The sequence below is a fragment of the Amblyomma maculatum genome, chromosome 2 (genome assembly GCF_055883805.1).
Source record: "Amblyomma maculatum isolate TAMU_Amacu chromosome 2, ASM5588380v1, whole genome shotgun sequence".
Lineage (NCBI taxonomy): Eukaryota > Metazoa > Arthropoda > Arachnida > Ixodida > Ixodidae > Amblyomma > Amblyomma maculatum.
Window position 1 is genome coordinate 222,666,318 of NC_139345.1, and position 16,777 is coordinate 222,683,094.

The following is a 16,777-nucleotide window of genomic DNA, read 5'->3' on the forward strand; positions in this document are numbered from 1 at the left end:
CCTCATGATGCGCCTCGTCATGCGTCCTTCGCCTCTCCTCGATCTTCAACGGATCCTGCTGTGAGCTAGCATGGCTGCCAGCCACCGATAAGTTATGGCTGTAGGTGACACACCTCCAGCTTCTGCCGCCAACTTTCTCGACCCCCTGTATAACGATCCCCATGCTTCAGGAATGACACCCAGTGGGAACTTCTATCGGCCTCCTTCCCCTTGACACGGTGCACCGTGTCCAATTGCAGCATCACTCCACTGCTACAGCCCCATGTCGCTGCTTTGTTTTTCTACCGCTAGGAAACTAGGTGGTGCAACCAATGGGTTGCCAGGCAGTAAATTTCGCCAATGCCAATACTGGCGCCACTGTTAAGAACCGCCTTCAACAGAAAGTAATGTTCCTAAGGGACAGAAAGGTATGTTTTGTGGAGTTGGGGGTGAAACTTTAGTCCCATTTGGCATGTGCTCAGCTTCAATTGCGCTTGGTGACGAGTGCTAAAGAACAGATTTGAGACGTGCCACACCTTTGGTGCGAGTATGGTGCAGTGCTAGACTTGAGTGCCGATGATATTTCTTTGAAGACTAACACTATCCCTGCACTAGTGGATAACATGTTGCAATATTGTGAAAGAGTTCTCTCCCTGATGTTAATACAGCGGGTGTGCGAATATCCGAAACTTTCTAATACTGAATCGAATATCCTCATATTCGATTCGTTAAAACAAATAAAATAGGTAGAAATTGAAAATTATTCGTAACTGTTCGAATATCTCTGCAAATTTTCGAACTGGCACGAAAGAATGTCTCGGTTACCTCCGACCATTTTCTTGAAGGAGCGTCAGCTCTGAGCACGCACAGCTTGCTCCCGCAATCAACCTACGCAAGAAGCAGACATCACCGTTTTAGAGAGGCTTCAGTGTGGCCGCGACATGTTCCATCCATATGAAAACATTCATAGATAGGACACATCTCCAATCACGGAGGCCACTTCTCATAGTTGTGTCATAGCTCACACGTCCCTAATCTGCCCAGAAGTGGCGTTACGTGTTTATTTCCTAAAAATTTTGATACACTTTCATCACCAATAGTTGAGGTTAAGTTTATTATGCGAGCAGCGCATGACATGAGAGTTGCATGAATGTTGCCCGCTCATACTCATACATCTCTCCACTATATATCTCCGGTCGCCAAGCGCAAGCTAGAGGGGAACACGCTAGCCAAGTGAGAAAGAACGAAAGTAATGAAAGTTAATGAAACGAAGAGGAGGATGATGAGATCATGTACTCGGCGATGACTCGTTCAAAGAGCCGATTGCAGGGAAGCGCCTTGGGTTATGCGGACACAAGTCGGATGGAAGTGTCGCTCAGCCATCGTAATCTCTGATATATTGCATCATGCAATCTAATTCACTAAATAAACTCGTTGAAACGTAATTGCTGTAGGAAAAAACGACCAGCAACTGACAATGCGCATAGAGATCAGTTTTGCGCCCCCCTGAGGAGATCAGCATTTAACTTTTTTCCGTCACATCTATTACTGCACGAGTTATAGCGCCCCACCGCAGCGCCACCGCTACCACTCTGCTGCTCCTGCCCGCATGCCATAAGTAAAACTATACGGGTCAGTTCCTGCTTGCTGCTTTCTGCGCGCCGATCGACGCCGCTGCTCCGACGCCTCTTGCTGCCTCGCCATGATTGAAGGTGAAGCAGCGACTGCGACATATGCCCAAAGAAACACAGTGGTGTTCGGGCTTTTTACGAATGTGTAGAGGCAGGCTCGCCCAAGTGCGTCTTGTGCAGAGCAGTTCTGAAAACCTCAGCTAGCACAAAGACGCCTTTGATCAACCACCTCAGACGACATTCAGGAGCCCGCAAAGAGTATGAGAGCGGAGCATTTGCTGCTCAGCAACATTCTACATCAAAGACAAAACAGGCAAAGGCTAGTTCGTTTTTCAAGCCACAGCTGAGCCCTCAGAGCCCCGGCACTAAGGCACTTAAAAAGAAAATTGCTTCTTTCATTGTAAGTGGCCTTGTCGAAGAGCCAGGGTTTCAAGGCCCGATACTGTACGGTGCCCGAATACAAGGTCCCCTGTCGCACAACGTTCTTGAGGACCGCCGTGCCTGAAATGTACAATGTTTTCAAACGCTCAGTCCATGAGAAGCTGCACAGCGTCATCAGCACTGATGTAGGCTCTGTCACAATCACAACCGACAGCTGGACGTCGCTAGCTGGGGAAAGTTACGCGTCTGTGACGTGCCACGTGTTGAGTGACGACTTCATGCCTCACAGTTTTGTTCTTGCGAGCCGCCACCTGTGTGCAAACCGTACTGCAGAGAACCTGCGTTGTTTACTCATGGACGTTTTGAAAGAGTGGGACATACCTGAGGAACTTCCTTGCTATACAGTGACTGACAATGCTCGGAATTTTGTAAGGGTAGATACTTGGGCTTGTTGGTGCATGATAGAAGGGAACAAAATGTAGCGCACCAAGACAAGGACAGAGAAAGAAGACACACACAGCGCTAACTTCCAACTAATGTTTATTCAAAGAAGAAAGCATGGTTTTATACCACCGCGTATCACATGCGCCAAAGAACATGCGCTAGCAAGTCATGTCACTCAGATACGCAATCTCCTTTGGCAACAACGCGACAGAAGGGTTACTAATACAATCATCTTTCAAAAGAATAATCCATTCAGCTTCAACTATTTCATGCGTTAACCGGTTTTTGTGCACTTTTAAAACCATACTTTTTTTGAGGAGAGGAATACAATTGCAAACACGGCAATGAGCCGACAAACCTTTACCACACCTGTTACTGACATCCCAGCCATGCTCACAAAGCCTATCATTGAGGCATCTGCCCGTTTGACCAATATATTGCTTGCCACAGGATAGGGGTATTTGATAGACTACATTTTGGATGCAATTAACAAATTTTTCTTTATGTTTCTTTGTGCAGTCTATCACCTTCTTGGCTTCTGACGAAGTTTTAGTGCATAGCTGACTCAACTTATTCGGAGCCGAAAAAGCCACTCTAACTCCCGATCGCTGCGCAACTTTTTCAGATTATGGGACAGCCTATGAATGTAAGGGATGACGGCAATTTTTTCTTTCTTACACGGGGCCTGTTGACTGACATCCGCTTTTTTCTGGCATACTTTCTTCAAAACGCCTTCGGCCACGGACACAAGAAGATGGGAAGGGTACCCGGCACATTCTAGACGCTTACACTGTTGTGAAAAACTGTCATGCATGAGGTGCGGGCAAGATTTCTTCAGAGAATTAACAAATGAAAGGCGAGCAATGGAACGTTTCACAAGTTTAGAGTGCGATGAATTGAAAGGTAGCAATGGTTTTTCGCCACGAGGTTTAAACATCCAGCACGTCCGATCATGATGAAGTATGAAGTTAATATCTAGGAATTGAATACCACCTGTTTCAGGTAATTCAAATGTTAATTCTAGAGTTTTGAAATGGTTACGAAACAGCGCGAGGACATTAAAAGCGTCATCCATGAAGGAACCGTCATTTCTGTTAAGTACAATGAGGTAGTCGTCAACGTATCTAAAAATCCTAATAACATTGGTATCAGTTACTGTATCAGCAAAAGACCTGTCCAGCCGGGCTAAAAATAAATCGCTTAGGATGGGGGCTATGCACGACCCAATGCAGATGCCTTGTTTCTGAAAGTATGGTTTTCCATCCAAAATTATGAAAGTCGAAGTCAGGTAAAATCGTAATAGTTCTAAAAATCCATTCACTGATATACCACAAGCATTTTGAAAGGCAATCGGCCCATACTGATCAATGCTATCTTCAATACAGGATAGGAGAGCGTCATGCGGAATGGAATAGTACAAGCCTTTTACATCGACAGAAAAAGCAAAAACGCCTTGATCTGCATGTTAATTAACAAAATCTAACACCTGCTCAGAGTTACGGACAAGGAAGGGATCTTGAACAGAAAGCAGTTTTAGTTTTTCTTGTAACCACAGGGCCACAGATTTTTGCCATGTGCCATTCTCAGATACAATAGCACGGAACGGTACATCAGTTTTATGGGTCTTTGCACTGAAGATAACCTGGAGGAACTCCTTTTTACAATCTGTAATCTTTTTGAGCACAGACCCAAGGTCCAATTTCTTGCATAGTTTCTTTGCTTCAGCTTTAAGTTTTGACATATTAAGTTTTGGATGACAGTTGAAAGCGGAGGACACAGCTTCACATGCTTTTTTATGAAAAAGAGCAGACGGCAGTACAGCAAACCCCCCTTCTTTGTCTGCGGGAAGAAGACACAACGAATGCTGCTCAAGATAGGACTTAACTCGATTTACAGGAAGTCTAGAAGGACTGCAACTTACATCGTTGTAAGATGTCTTCGGTGGGTTCATCCCATCGCAAGGTCATGGCATTAGAGTTTGCAAGATCCTGAAGGCTGAGTCGTTTCGGCTAGCTCGCCTCTACAGGGAATACCTTCACCTTCTTGTTTACCAAAGGTCAAGTCCATCCACAGCAGGGAAGAAGCTTCGAGAGTGCCAGCGGCTTGTCAGCCAGACTACGGAATTCATTTGGCAGCGACAACTGGACCACCTCAGAAGACAGCATAGGAACAAGGCTCCTAAACCTCAGTGCGTCATCCACGCACCTCAAGAATTGGCTCTACCTGAGCATGTGAAATCTGTTTTGTCGCTGGGACCTAAGTTCGCCCTGGATCCAAAACCGTCTTCAGTGGAGCGGCTCACGTTCGTACACCAGATTTCTAGGATCCTTCCCGAACAAGAGTCCGACCACTGTGTTTCCGCAGGTGTAGACATCTTACAACGATGTAAGTTGCAGCCTTCTAGACTTCCTGTAAATCGAGTTAAGTCCTATCTTGAGCAGCATTCGTTGTGTCTTCTTCCCGCAGACAAAGAAGGGGGGTTTGCTGTACTGCCGTCTGCTCTTTTTCATAAAAAAGCATGTGAAGCTGTGTCCTCCGCTTTCAACTGTCATCCAAAACTTAATATGTCAAAACTTAAAGCTGAAGCAAAGAAACTATGCAAGAAATTGGACCTTGGGTCTGTGCTCAAAAAGATTACAGATTGTAAAAAGGAGTTCCTCCAGGTTTTCTTCAGTGCAAAGACCCATAAAACTCATGTACCGTTTCGTGCTATTGTATCTGAGAATGGCACATGGCAAAAATCTGTGGCCCTGTGGTTACAAGAAAAACTAAAACTGCTTTCTGTTCAAGATCCCTTCCTTGTCCGTAACTCTGAGCAGGTGTTAGATTTTGTTAATTAACATGCAGATCAAGGCGTTTTTGCTTTTTCTGTCGATGTAAAAGGCTTGTACTATTCCATTCCGCATGACGCTCTCCTATCCTGTATTGAAGATAGCATTGATCAGTATGGGCCGATTGCCTTTCAAAATGCTTGTGGTGTATCAGTGAATGGATTTTTGGAACTATTACGATTTTACCTGACTTCGAAATTCATAATTTTGGATGGAAAACCATACCTTCAGAAACAAGGCATCTGCATTGGGTCGTGCATAGGCCCCATTCTAAGCGATTTATTTTTAGCCCGGCTGGACAGGTCTTTTGCTGATACAGTAACTGATACCAATGTTATTAGGATTTTTAGATACGTTGACGACTACCTCATTGTACTTAACAGAAATGACGGTTCCTTCATGGATGACGCTTTTAATGTCCTCGCGCTGTTTCGTAACCATTTCAAAACTCTAGAATTAACATTTGAATTACCTGAAACAGGTGGTATTCAATTCCTAGATATTAACTTCATACTTCATCATGATCGGACGTGCTGGATGTTTAAACCTCGTGGCGAAAAACCATTGCTACCTTTCAATTCATCGCACTCTAAACTTGTGAAACGTTCCATTGCTCGCCTTTCATTTGTTAATTCTCTGAAGAAATCTTGCCCGCACCTCATGCATGACAGTTTTTCACAACAGTGTAAGCGTCTAGAATGTGCCGGGTACCCTTCCCATCTTCTTGTGTCCGTGGCCGAAGGCGTTTTGAAGAAAGTATGCCAGAAAAAAGCGGATGTCAGTCAACAGGCCCCGTGTAAGAAAGAAAAAATTGCCGTCATCCCTTACATTCATAGGCTGTCCCATAATCTGAAAAAGTTGCGCAGCGATCGGGAGTTAGAGTGGCTTTTTCGGCTCCGAATAAGTTGAGTCAGCTATGCACTAAAACTTCGTCAGAAGCCAAGAAGGTGATAGACTGCACAAAGAAACATAAAGAAAAATTTGTTAATTGCATCCAAAATGTAGTCTATCAAATACCCCTATCCTGTGGCAAGCAATATATTGGTCAAACGGGCAGATGCCTCAATGATAGGCTTTGTGAGCATGGCTGGGATGTCAGTAACAGGTGTGGTAAAGGTTTGTCGGCTCATTGCCGTGTTTGCAATTGTATTCCTCTCCTCAAAAAAAGTATGGTTTTAAAAGTGCACAAAAACCGGTTAACGCGTGAAATAGTTGAAGCTGAATGGATTACTCTTTTGAAAGATGATTGTATTAGTAACCCTTCTGTCGCGTTGTTGCCAAAGGAGATTGCGTATCTGAGTGACATGACTTGCTAGCGCATGTTCTTTGGCGCATGTGATACGCGGTGGTATAAAACCATGCTTTCTTCCTTGAATAAACATTAGTTGGAAGTTAGCGCTGTGTGTGTCTTCTTTCTCTGTCCTTGTCTTGGTGCGCTACATTTTGTTCAATTCGAAATTTTGTGTCTGCGATTGGGCCAGCGCCCCGGTTGCACGTTGCTTGTTTCGCGCACACTCTGCAACTTTGTGTTCAGGACATGAAGAAAGAAAGCAAGGGATTCGCAAGCCTGTGTGGAAAAGCACTGGCTCTACAAACGAAGCAGCAGCGCGAGAACAAGACTGCAAGAAATGCGAAGGAGAATGAGCATAGAGGAGCTACTGGATGTGATACAAGATGTGCCGACAAGATGGAATAGTGAATATGCCATGCTAGCACGCTTGCAGAAGCTGAAGTCACCAGTGACAGCAGACTTGGCAGAAATAGATTCTGTTGACAGCCTGAGCACTCTTGTATGGTGTCAGTGCCAGTGCTGCAGCCGAGTGAAGCCACTACCGCTGCTTGTGCCGAGTCCCACCCAACAGTGCCTCTTGTGTTATTCCCCGTTTATTGCATTCTGGTACTGCTTTATAAAGAGGCCAGTGGAGCTAGAGATTTCAAGGAAGCTCCTGAGGTCTGTGAGAGCAACATTTCAAGGTATAAGCACACAGATACCCCATGCTGTTGCCACTCTACTTGACCCTCGTTTCGAGGATGTCTGCAGCGACTAGAGATTAATCTAGTCTTGTATCAAAATTTTCTGTGGGATCTCCCAGCAGTGTTGGCACCTTAATCTAGTCAAGCTTTTTTAAGATGTTTGATAGCTAGTCTGAGAAAGTCTGGTCTTAGTTGATGTGATGTTCGACTGATGCCATGATGACAGTACTCAATTTTTAGTTGTGCGTTCTAGTAGTGCCAGGCTGTACTTCTAGCCAAGCTGCATCTAGTAATTTTATTAACCCCTGCGAATTCTACTTGACTTTACTGAACGCTATTTTCTTTTGCTTATGGCTCTGTGCAATCTTTCTTTTAAAGATTTAGACTTGGTCTCACCTGTAGTCAAGGTTGGCGCAGCTGTGCATTGTTGTGAACTATATATCAAGCAGCACTGAATAAAATTGAATTTCAGACAATTTTTCATGTTTCGTAATCAACATACAAATGATATGAACATAACTTTCAGAGTATTTGATTCGTATTCGATTCGCTGCTTGCACTATTCGATTAGTATACGATTCAGTTTTTAGCTACATTATTCGCATTCGATTTGGTTTGAAAAAAGTACTATTCGCACACCCCTAATGAAAGCTCCACTGATTAAAGCTGGTCACAATTGATTCAGAGCCCAGATCAGTCTGTGCGTGCCTCTCCCCACTTCTTTCTCGAATTCCTCAGTTAGCCTCTACATGGCATAACAGTTTTTTACTCCAAGCTTCCCGTGTTTCGAAACTGGATTATTAGTTGGTAGGGTGAAAGTGGGTGTGTAGTGGGCCTTCTGGTTGGAGGTGGGTTTCGTGGTGCTGGGTGGAGGATCCTGCACGGTAGTGGAGGAGTGGGTGAAAGGCTTCCAGGTGGGTGGCAGCAGTGTTATACAATGTCAGGCAAACCAACTCGATCCAACCAAGGATAGTAATGTTAATGCATTGGAAAACAAAATGGTTCTTTGTACTGCTATAGATGCCCAAGACGTCAAACAAGCCACTTCTGTTAGCTTCACTTAACAGGAGAAGACGCTTCTAATAGATGCCTTTCCCCAGTGTTTCCTGTACTGTTGGTAAAAAAATAATACATCACGAGGTTGCATGAAACCCGTTTCTAAGGGAAGGCGCAGCCAATGGCACACAACCACCATTAGAAAAGCTGGTGTGGTATGTCCCAATGTCACATGGCAATCGGGCTTCAGGTGGGACTTCGGAATGCCACTCAGGCACGTTCATACCAAGTGGTTTAGCAAAGTGCATGTACAAAAATGATGGTCTGCAAGGGAAGCCTATTAATGGGAGACATCAAACTTCCTACTAGGGCTGCGGTTAGAACTTTTCTACAAAATAAAAAAATGCAGCTAAGAGACTAACAGGGAAAAGTAACACTACCCTATGTACAGTTGGTCAAAAATGCTTTGTTTCTTAGCCCAAGGCTCGTTGTTTATCTCCAGGGATGACCTAGCTTACCTATGTGTTCCACTATTGCTTCCAGGAGCCTCGTCACAAAGTTAAACTACTTGGACCGTATAGTTTTGGCAACTTCGCATGGCCTGAAGAGGCTAGCAAGAAAATTTGGTGTTGTGCCCTGCAAGTTGTGCAAAACAATATCTGCCCCGCAAAACGGACAAGGTTCAGTTTACGTGATGCTGCATTAATGAGCATCTACAAGGGCACAGGCATTCATCACAGCAGCAGGCATTTGCTAAAACATTGTCGCTCGTGTAAAGATTGCCACTTTTCGAGCAGACAAAGATAATCAGAGGCACAAAGGCCATGAAATCTTCGAAGCAATGCAGACGGAAAGACATTAAAGGCTTTGATCCTTCTGCATAAGAAAGATCTTAACTTGATAAAGTGCTCGGCGCAGCGTTGTCGACGGAGGATTTAGGCTCTGCTTCAATGTGCCATCTTTCCTCTGTGTTTCGTCTTATTTTGTTTTATGAGTCACTTATGCATTCTCCATTCCACCCTACTACATGCTTTCTGCTGGAAAAAAAAAAAAAAAAAAAAAAAAGAGACAAACCTTTCTGAAATGAGTGGCAGTGAATTCCCAGTTCTCCAAGCTGTGTACAAGAAGTAAAGGTGCAGTTTACCAAGAAAGCAATATTTTACATTATTTAACAATGAACACATCCCATTGCGCCTCATGCTGCTTTTGCGTGAACAAGCACTGTTGACTCTTGAAATATTTTTTAATTGCTCAAAGAAGCCACCATTTTAAACAAAATATGTATTGCAAATTTTGCTGATAATAAATTCTAACCTTGTGTTTGGCGCGTCACAGCCTTGGATGCTTTCGCGCCATGGAAACTCAATTATAGCCAACTAATGCCCTTCTTTCCTGTGTCCTTTGCACAATTTCCATGTTTAGTTCATGCTCTACCAACTAGCCCCTCGCAAGACATTAAATTTCGAGCACACTGCTATTCTGACATCACCCATCCACCACTGGTGCACCACTGGTGCATCTAAATGCAGTAATAAGGAGCCTTATGCCATAAAATTAGTGGGTATCTGCTGAAACCATGCCATGTGCTTTGCATACACTAAAAAAGTCACCAATGTCTTATGGGCCCTACAGCTACCCATATCATTTTTCATAGACACCACAGTAATGTCTGGTCCCTGTAATAAGGAAGCCCAAGATATTACCGCAAATCCTTCCAGCCTTTGTTTGTCCTTTTTAGACAGCTGCTGACATCCCTAGCATGGGATCAATTTTGTATTGTTTGTTTATTTAAGCCTGTTGTCCCGAGATGATGCTTTATCATTTTCTTTGCGCGCACATTGTATCGAATCCAGGAGAAGTACTACTGGCTGCAAATGTCTGCCGACGCTGCCCATTACGTGAAAACGTGCAGCGAGTGGATCCGACCAGCTGGGCTGCTGAAAGGTAGAAAGTTGGGCGAGTTGGTAATTAGACATGACCGAAAAAATGCACTGCACTAAAAAAAGATGACGACAAAACACTTGAACTGGACAAGTGTTTTATCGTCATCTGTTTTAGCGCATTTTTTCGGTCATGGGCTGCTGAACCGCCTCCGACCATGCCCTTTCAACAAATAAGGATGGATCTCCTCTGCCCCTCCTATCCATCTTCATCAGATGGATCATTGTGGCCATCAACTACCTTACCCATTACGACGAAGCGAAAGCACTGCCCCAATGGAACCGCGGCAGAAGTCGCCAAATTTTTTGTCGAACAAATTCTCTTGCGACACGGTGCCCCAGAAGTGCTCACCACGAACAGGGGAACGGTATTTACGGCAGAGGTGACGCAAGCCATCCTGGAATACAGTCAGACAAGCCATCAACAAACAACTGCGTACCATCTCCAGACCAACGGACTCATGGAGAGCCTGAACAAAATGATCGCGAACATGATAGCCATGTACGTCGAAGCCGAACACAAGACCTGGGATGCCATCTTGCTGTACGTGATTTTCGCGTGTAACACGGCCATCCAGGAGACAACCAGAGTGACCCCGTTCAAGCTTGCATATGGCAGAGAGCCGACGATAACGCTCGACGCGATACTGCCACATGTGACAGAAGGCAACCTCGACGTCGCCGCCTACCTGCAGCGCGCAGATGAAGCCCGACGACTTGCCCAGCTGCGCATCATAGGCCAGCAATGCACCAATGCCCAACGATACAACTTGTGACGACGTGACGCAGAGTACAACACAGGAGATCAAGTTAGGATTTGGACGCCGAGACGCACTGAGTGAAAAGCTCTTGCGGCAGTACTATGGCCCCTACAAAGTCCTTTGGCGCATCGGACAACTTAACTATGAAGTCATCCCCGACGGCATGACCACATCCCAACGGCACCGGGCGTGTCCAGAAATTATCCATGTTGTGTGCCTAAAGCGCTATTACGCGCGCTGAAGCCCCCAGGTATTTTAATTTCTCGTATTTTGTTCACTTTTTTGTGTTCATTTTGTAAGAATCGAGGCAATGCCTTTTTGAGAGGGGAACAATGCCGCGAATCATTCGAGTGTTTGTCCTTTTTTGACAGCCACTGGCATGCCGCCTTATCACTGTGAATCTGGTGCGTGGACTAATTCTGTATTGTTTGTTTATTCATGACTGTTGTTCCGAGACAATGCTTTATCATTTCCTTTGTCGTGCAAGATGCGTCGTGCATTATCTTGAAGATTCTAGCCACTCTCATGCATTTATACAATGTTTCAGGTTATTCTAGTCACTGCTGAGGCTTTATCTAGACATTTCTTCGTCACCTATATATTGAGCGGTGACGGGAGCGCGACAGGCATTCTCAGTTCGACGGTCAGAAAGCATGTTTGTTGCTATCACAGCCGCCACGTCGTTGTGTTATTTTGCGGGCGCGAGTCAGCCCAATAAAGAGTTTCTTTAGTGCACTCCCAGAGTTTTCATTTGTTGTCATCAGCCTCGTAACCAGCACGTGACAATATTATGGAGGATAACTCTACTTGCATCTGTGGCTCATCATTGGCAAAACTGCCTTCCTTGCATGATAGGTTCAATTAATTTGTCCTTTTTGTGTGAATACGAGCCTTTCACATTGTCCATTATCCTGTTTACTCACAAAATTTCCCTAAAACTCAAGGCATTGAGAACAAATGATTAGATTATTCCTGTGAAGTGAACGCCATGGCTCTGTGGTTAAGGCACTCAAGTGCTGATGGAGGTGAACCCAAGGACGCTGTCTGATGGAGGTGAAAAGCAAGATGCCCATGTGCTGTGCGATGTAAGTACAGGTTAAAGAACTCCAGGTGGCTGAAATTTCCGGAGCCCTCCACTACAGTCTCTAACAGCCTGAGTCACTTTGGGACGTTAACCTGTATAAACTAAACTAACACTCACATGAAGTGAAAGTTGCTTAGATATAAAAAAGCCATCCACCCTGATGGCTATGCTCATGCCTCCTCCCAAGCATTAAACAAAGTTGTGAATATTAACGATAACTATATATATATTTTTTTTTGCTCTAACGATGTTACACAGGTTTTCTCTAGCATTGCGTACTTTGAGTATAAATTTTCTCCATCATTTATAACATGTCTCTTCCTTGTTCACCAATTCACCTATGTAATGCCTTTGGCCCTAAGAAATAAATGAAATGAATAAAAAAGGTGAAACGCAAATACCGGAGCATTATGCTTAATCAGTTTATAAGGATGTCACCTCAAATACCGTGGAACTATCTGAAGGGGCCAGACTCTTCTTAGTCGGACATTTATCTGCCTTTTGGTCTGTCCCATAGACAACTGTAGCTATGCTGTCTCCATGTAAGGACGTAGAAAGAGCTATTCACTCTCTTCAGAACTGCAATGCTCCATTATTTTCCTGATGTCCAAAAATGAGGTGGGACGCATTTGAAACATGTTTTGCATTTACTTCTAGAGAAAGGGCCACTGGTTATTTCAAATACAAGTCCATTCCAACTAGCCCAGTTCACCACTGCATTTACTTTGCTGTATTTCTAGTACATCAATAGCAAGTTGGAGATTACCAACGTGTTTCTAATTAGCATTCATTCAAAGCTCTTTCGATTCCAACACCTCTTTTAAAAGAACAAGAAATAGTACTGGAGAGACTGTGTTTTCCTACCCAATAGCTTTCTTGAAAGGTAGTTTACCAATTTTGATGAAAGCTGCTGTACAGTCCCTATAGATATTTTCCACAAACGTCATGTGTACCTTTTTCACACGCTCATTATGTAATGTCAGGATTACTCATAGTGTTACAACATAATCAAATATGGTAATATTCTATAAAGGCTCTAACAAGGTCTGGTTACACTGGGTGCATTTCTTTACATCCAGACTTATGGGTTGAATATGATCTGGTGTCAATTTGCATCTTTTAAATACAGCGTGCCCATTCATTTGGTAGAAACCAAACCAAGTTCTTATTCCTATAGCAATTGCCTTGTAAGTGACGAATAGTGCTCGAAATTTTCAAATCTTTGCATCCTTCTGGAGAGAGAGCTGTTCTAAACATTGTGGGACATTGCATATACTGGGTGGAAAGTTTTCCAATACAATGTCTCCACTGTCCCTCATCAAATCTAAAATTACTTGCCTAACGTGCCACCTTTCCCTTCCGCACTGCTTCTAAAGCATTTTTTTTTTTTCCTCTTTTTGCAAATTGCACGATGTAATTTGACATTATTTTTGTTAACCATGAGATGCCAGCACTACTTCCATCATTCACTGCAAGGGCAAGCATGCCAGCATACTGCTATCATGGCTCTCTTTTCCACTTCTGGTTAAAGCTCCCTAGGTAACAGTTTTCCTTAATAGAATGTCGTACTCTCACCATGTGACCAAACCTTAATTTTGCTCTCGTCAGCTTTGTCCTGGATGTGACCAACTGCGCAGGCCTGTTGGGGGCGTCGTGAAGGGCCAGCAGCTCATTCCTTTGTAGCCAGCAGCTCTTGTCCGGATGTCACCAAGATCTTGCATTCCACACAGAGAAATTGCAAAGAAGCCCTTGTACATTCCCATTTAAAACTCACATTTGTATACATTTCATGTTCTGACAGGAACAAACTCTGTGATCCAAAGTGAAAACTGTAAAATAAGAGAGATTGGCTAACAGCAATACAACAATACTTGCCGTAATATGGGATGCATGAATATTTTAGTTCTTTAACTATAAATGACATATTTGATTCCACATTTGGTATCTTTGTGTGTGTGCAGTATGTCTTATGTAGGAAGCTATTCGCAAGTTCCACATACGGTGTTGCCGCCGCACGGCTACCTCCTGAAACGCCCGATGGGTGGTAGCCGCCAAGGAGGCAGAGACGCCTCCCACCCAACATTTATGCTTCTTGTCGCATCGCATGCTGCTTTTAGCATACCATTCTATTTCGGTCGGTGTTTTTTTATATCATGAAATGTTGTTATAACATCCACGCATGCGCTTAAACCACACAATATAAGTTACACAGGAAATTCAGTTGCAGAGTTTCATTTTTCTTTCTTTCGCACTGCACTCGAACTGTGCGACCAAAGATGGCATGTAGATATATGCCTACATGAACCTGTATGAACGTTTAAAGCAGTGTGAGAAGAGCGGACGCGAAGAATAAAAACGCCAGCGACATTACTACAGCTGCTTGTTGTTTTTGTATTCCTTTAATCCTTTAATCGTCACTGTTAGTATGCACTATCTTAGATTTCCTTTGTAACCATGGCTGGCTTCGAAAAACTTCGGTTCAAGGCTATGACAGTTTTTGGAACGCATTTCACCTGATTATTTATATAGTACATCACCATGGAGCAGTGAACTTGACTGTACGTAAAATGTGAACTACCTCCGAGTGGACTACCCTTGATGGCAACATTTTTTGTCAGCAACCGCTACTGAAAAGACTGTACAGGCACTCTAAGGAATAAATGTATGTCTTCCGTGCGTGCATCCAATATTTGCAGTCAGAAAATACTGCATGCGCACTAAATGTGAATGACATGCACTGAATTTTACGATGACGTAGTGCAACAGTAGCCTTTGTAGTGCCCAGGAAGTTTTAGCCATTCTCGCTTTAAAGCCATCAGCGACCCCCGCTGAAAAATACCTTTGTTCAAAACCAATATCTACCAGTGGTGCTCCAAAAGAAATAAGCCCTGTAGACCATCATTGCCACTTTCCAGCACCATCATTATATGCACTTTGCTTGTCTAGGCAGCAGGGTGAAATCGGGTGAAATGCAGGGCCACTGAATACAAGGTCCGCATACACCTACAATGGCGTTAACGTGCACTTCGTGATTAGTATCATGAATAGGATAAAAGCCATAGAATTTCTGGGCATCCCTTTTGCTCTCGGCACATGTTCGTCTTCGTCTGAAGTGATTAGAGCCGCTTCAGTACAAGTCACACCTGCCGCTCCATGCCCTCCATAGTCGAACGCTTTGCATACCAGACCAGTCACCCCTGCATTGAGTAGTTTCTACTGCACTTGAAATGCACACGCACAAAACGCTTGTACAATGACGGCACAATATAGCCTATATTGAGAGCTTTCTCGACAAAACAGTACGCCCCTGCATTAATTTTAATGTATCCTCTGTCAGCACAGCGCTGCTGCAAACTAGCCAGCCCACCCTTCAGGCAGCCATATTGAATTTCCACTGGCGCCCTCTATAGGTCGCGGAACTTGCGAATGGTGGAGTTCACCAGTCTGCAACATTTCAGGTGTGATTTCCCTACATTGCTGTAAGACCAACCGAATAGATATTTACTGTTGCATGAAATCACAAGAACTATACCAACTTTACACTTGTTACTGAAAAACGTGCTGTCTAGCTGTTCTGCCTGTATACGCTTGGATGAAATAAGATTTTTCTGCTTTATATCCATCTCAGCTATTCGGGGTCCACATATAAACAAGTGCCCAGAATAAGCTTTGTCCCAAAAATTCTGTGCTCAATTTAATTCAAAACTTCCTTATTGCGTACGAGTAATAAAAAACAAAAAGCAAGCTCAAGAGTCGCCTGCACAAGAAAATCGAACCTGCATTTGGGCACTGATTTCGCCCGCCCGATATCTACCGCCGCTGAAAAGTTGTCTCGTCTATCACAATCACTTTACTAAAACAAAATACTGTAGCTAATGGGCAAAATATATCCCACTCGCAAAATCTACTCAAACCTAACATCGCGATTTCAGTGAACATAGGTTTCGACAAAGCAATGCCGAAAGTTACGCGTTTCAAGCCTCCTGCAGTGCGCGTTAAAACTGACAAGTTTAGTATCTGAGCTACAAACACGCTTATCTGTCGCGTTACAGAATGATCATTCGATGTTTGCTGTTTAGAGCGTTAGAAACGGTGCCTGCCATGCGTCAAGTGAACAAAGGCGCAGAAATAACTCGCGAGTGCGGCAATCGCCACAACGCCGCTCGGATGCGCGCCCACTAGATTGTAGTGCAGAGGTTTCCCATTACCTCGCGCAAGGAAGGTGAGATTCCTGCACAGTGGCGACTCCTCCACCGAGGCGGCTCGCCGATATTCGCGGAGGCAGCTAGCTGTGAGAAAGGATTGCTGTGGCCCGGTAACAGCTGTCCCGGAATCTTTCACAACCTCGTCGGACCATGTCGAAATCGGCCGTCGCGGATAATAACCGCTGTGGGCACCGCACGAGCCCGCTGCTGGCGCGCGTGGGAAGGAAAGGCCACTCACCATCGTCTACGACAGTCACCAACCGCGTACGCGCAGTTCCTAAGCTGTGCACAAGAAGCAGCGCGTATTGTTTGCGCTGTGCGTCAGCTGACATGAAACCCCTGCACGCACTCCGAGAAACAGTGCGAGTCACATGATACGGTGACGTAATTTTTATTGCAAAAACAAAATGAATAAAGATGTTTTGCCCTATCATAAAACAACTTACTGCGGCCATAATTACGGTAAATAACATCGCCACTTTTCAGTCTTGATGCATTTTTTTAGTTGTTTATCACCATCATCATCAATATAGCAGCCAAGGTAAGGCCAA

At 44.2% G+C, this 16,777-nt stretch overlaps 1 protein-coding gene and 1 pseudogene across 9 annotated transcripts in view; one reads left to right on the forward strand and one right to left on the reverse strand.

Moving 5' to 3' along the window:
- LOC146201343 (motile sperm domain-containing protein 1) overlaps window positions 1–16,610 on the reverse strand; it is a 130,397-nt gene extending 113,787 nt beyond the window's left edge. For 4 of the 9 annotated variants that reach the window (XM_084595786.1, XM_084595787.1, XM_084595777.1 and 1 more), the window contains exons 1-2: window positions 16,465–16,610; window positions 13,597–13,735 (exon numbers count right to left, since the gene is read on the reverse strand). The gene's annotated coding sequence lies outside the window, so the exon portion shown is untranslated. Of the gene's footprint in view, window positions 1–9,310; window positions 9,351–13,596; window positions 13,736–16,229; window positions 16,441–16,464 lie in introns of those variants that run through there. The other 5 variants (XM_084595784.1, XM_084595779.1, XM_084595781.1 and 2 more) reach the window with 5 other exon arrangements.
- Window positions 1,682–10,952, forward strand: LOC146201346 (uncharacterized; annotated as a pseudogene).
- Window positions 16,611–16,777: the final 167 nt, after the last annotated feature.